Raw genomic sequence first — 3,489 nt, 5'->3', positions numbered from 1 at the left:
CCCGCCTCGACAACCTGATCGGAGATACTTTTCCGGTCAAAAAACTCTCGCCGCCGGCTTCCGGCCGGGGAACCCCTCCCTCCGCCGCCAAACTCTCACCGCTTCCGCCGCCGGCGTGGATAGTCTCTCACCCCGTAGGTCCCCGATCCGGAACTCAGAAACGTACGGCGGCGGTTCCGACGACGGCGCCGGCTAACCGGGAAGATTCCTACTTCCGGCGGAATTTCTCAGCCTTCGCAGCCGCAGCGGCTGCTGCAGCAGAAGCCAAGAGTGGAGATTCCGATGGCTGGAGGTCCAGCAGCGACGGCGGCGATGATGGTGGAAGACGGAGGAAGACGGGGGAAATTGAGATGAAATGCTGGGAAGTTGGGTATAGGGAACTTGCTCAGGCGATTGAGAAGTTCGGAGAGATATATGAGAGAGTTGAAGCTTCGAAGCAGAGGCAGATGGTGGAGTTGGAGAAGCAGAGGATGCAATTTGCAAAAGATTTGGAGTACCAAAGGATGCAGCTTTTCATGGAGACGCAGGTTCAGTTTCAGAAAATCAAACGCGCAAAACGCACTTCTGGTAATTTTGTTTGGCCGTATTTTTTTTTTTTCAGTTGATGCTGTAATCTAGTGCTTGTGAGTCTCGAGTTTGGTGTATAAGTATGGTTTTGCTGAGAATAACGGAAACTAATCATGCTTTGTTTGGACTATTACAAGTGATGATGACATTCATGGAAAAAGAGATTTGTTCATTAATTACTATATGTTATGCGGTTTACTTACTAGTACTGTACTTGTGAAAGTGAAACAAAGAACATGAGAACTATTATATTATTGGGAAATGGGAATTGATTTACTGAACTGATGTTTAGAGGTTACGTGACTCCTTGTCTTCTGTAAATTGTTTGTTTGAAAGTTGTGTGTTTTTTTCTGTTACTCTGTTGTATTTTTTCCCTTATATATTTTTCCCTTTGTTTCAAGAAAGGAGCATGTTGGTTCCCAATTTGTATGTTTTATTCTCATAAACCAAAGTTACCTCTATTTTGGTTTGAAGTGGCCCTTCTATTTGTCAGCAAGAGTGCCGCTTTGTGCTGTAAAACTCGTTTTTCTGCTCACTTTCTAGAATGCTTTTTTCCCCTATATTTCCCGATTTATTATCAGTTGTCACTTAGTACATATCAGTTTTTGGCATCTGATATTGAATTATTTGAAATAAAAGGTAGCAATTTTGTGATTCCAGATCATAGCGATTGCTCCTTGTTGATCTTTGCTATCCTACTTCGTTATATTTTTAAAAGCTTTTTGATGGTTGATTAACCTCGGTTGATTTCATTGAAGATAGAGATTATGATGTAGCTCCACATAATTTAACCAATTAAAAAGCATTTCTAAACTGATAATTATCATTATTCTAAAATCTAAGATCGGACTTATGATAGCTGGTCTTGATGCTGCTAAGTGTGCTGTCTGATTGACATAAGAGTTTGTTAAAATATGAACGTGTGTTTTCTTTGTTGCGTATGGTCAAAAAACATTGCCTAGATTCATTCACATTGAAATCACAATGTTTTCTCATAAGTGTGATATAGTTCATTCTTGTTTCCGAACACCGTGTCCTAATTTGTGTAACAGACTAACAGCACATTGCAAGTTACTAGGTAACTCTTTCTCCAATCAAGCTTCTGGACAAAACAACATAAACTAAGATAAAATAAAGTGCCATGCATCTGCCTGTATTACAATCTATGATGTAGTTTGTTGTACTAGAACACATAGCTGACAGCTTAAGTGATCCTGCGATGTGAAGTAGTAGGTCTTAATAAAATAAAAAAATCCAATGATACCAAGTTTATTTATGCGTGTATTTTTACCATGCATCCAGTTCGTGTCCTCTCGCATATTTATGCCCTTATCTTCTAATTGTCTAGCAAATGATGCACTTATGGTAGTTATAAATTGATTCAAATACGTCTTGAAAAAAAACTTTCTTGTAAACTTTAATTATGAAAGGAGTTTTCTTTGATTCACTCTTGTTTCACACTTGGTGGTATCTTTCTGTGCATTGATTCGATCGTGAAATATGGCATTCACTAATCACTAGTTGGGCAATTTCAAAAACCTTCTTTTTTTATTTTTTTTATCTGCTTGCATCTAATGGACCTTAACTTGAATGAATTATTGCAATATATCGGTTGAATGGTTTCCGCTAATTTTTTTTTCATGGATTTTTTAACCTTTTTTGTTTTGCTTGTTATTATGCAGACAGTTTCTCATAGCAAGCGGTGGCAGAGGATACTTGAAATATAGATATGTTTTTATATTTGGACGTGTCTCACATAAACAAAACAACCCCCCCCCTCCCTCTCTCTCTCTCTAACCTTTTATTGGAGCAAAAATAAGCGAAATTCAGGTTTGGTGTACCTATATACTTATTTCCCTCTCAAAATAAATAATTTTTATTTGTTAGATATGTTGAGAAATTAATATATTTAGATAAAGGAATTGTCTAAGTATATTAATTTTTTAATAAATTGAAAAAAAAAAAAACTTTATTTTGAGAAGGATGAAGTATTTGTTTTGTGAAGTAAAATTATTGCTTTTATCGTCATTAGAAACTCCAAAAGATGAATGAACGAAGATCTATTGGATGATATAAATGATTGGTTTTATACTGGTACTATATGGCTCCTCTTTCTTCTCTTTTTTTTTTATGTTTTTAAGATCAATTAGAAAATATGGTATTAATTAGTAAAATAAATGAATTTATGTATAGAAAACAAGAGAATATATGAATTAAAAAATAACTTAATATACATAACAAATGTGTTAAAAATAATATATACTGTTAATTTTTATAATTAACGTTAATGTGTGCTATGACTGGACACTTTAATTATTATATGTTAATTTTATTTTAACAAATACATAACCAATGTATTTAAAAAATAACTTAATATATTTACTATAATTTTTTATTAATTACTAACGTTAATATGTGCTATCACTAGATATTTTAATTATAATATATTAATTTTTAATTTAATTTTAATATATTGGTAGTGAATAATAGTTTATTCAATTCTTTAATGTCATATGAGAAAAAAATGATTACTTCTTATATTAATCCATGAATGATGATTAAAAAAATAGATGTGATTGAACGACGATGTAAAATGTTTTACACTGTTAGTGTATAGAGAAATACTATTTTGATTTCTAATATTTAGGTTAAATTTTAATTTGATACTTAAAATTTTAAACATTTTGTTTCTATCCTAAAAAGTTTTAAACGGATTTAATGTTATCTTAATATTACATTTGACACGAATAGTTAATGGAATAAGCGATGTGAGTAGGGATGGCAATACCATCCGAACTCGCAGGTACCCACTCTGCTCCAACCTGCTCGGGACGGGTAATTACCCGTCCCACACCGAGACGGGTTTTTAGCGGGGCGGGTTCTTGGGAGGGGCGGGGCGGGATCAGGTTTAGGTAATATCCG

The 3,489-nt window shown here is 34.6% G+C and overlaps 1 pseudogene; it reads left to right on the top strand.

The window, feature by feature from the left end:
• LOC107478172 (trihelix transcription factor ENAP1-like) overlaps positions 1 to 2,656 on the top strand; it is a 5,564-nt pseudogene extending 2,908 nt beyond the window's left edge.
• Positions 2,657 to 3,489: the final 833 nt, after the last annotated feature.

This window comes from Arachis duranensis, chromosome 3 (genome assembly GCF_000817695.3).
Source record: "Arachis duranensis cultivar V14167 chromosome 3, aradu.V14167.gnm2.J7QH, whole genome shotgun sequence".
Taxonomy (NCBI): Eukaryota; Viridiplantae; Streptophyta; class Magnoliopsida; order Fabales; family Fabaceae; genus Arachis; species Arachis duranensis.
The sequence above is the reverse complement of the archived record's forward strand: the minus strand, read 5'-3'. Positions and strand labels throughout refer to the sequence as shown.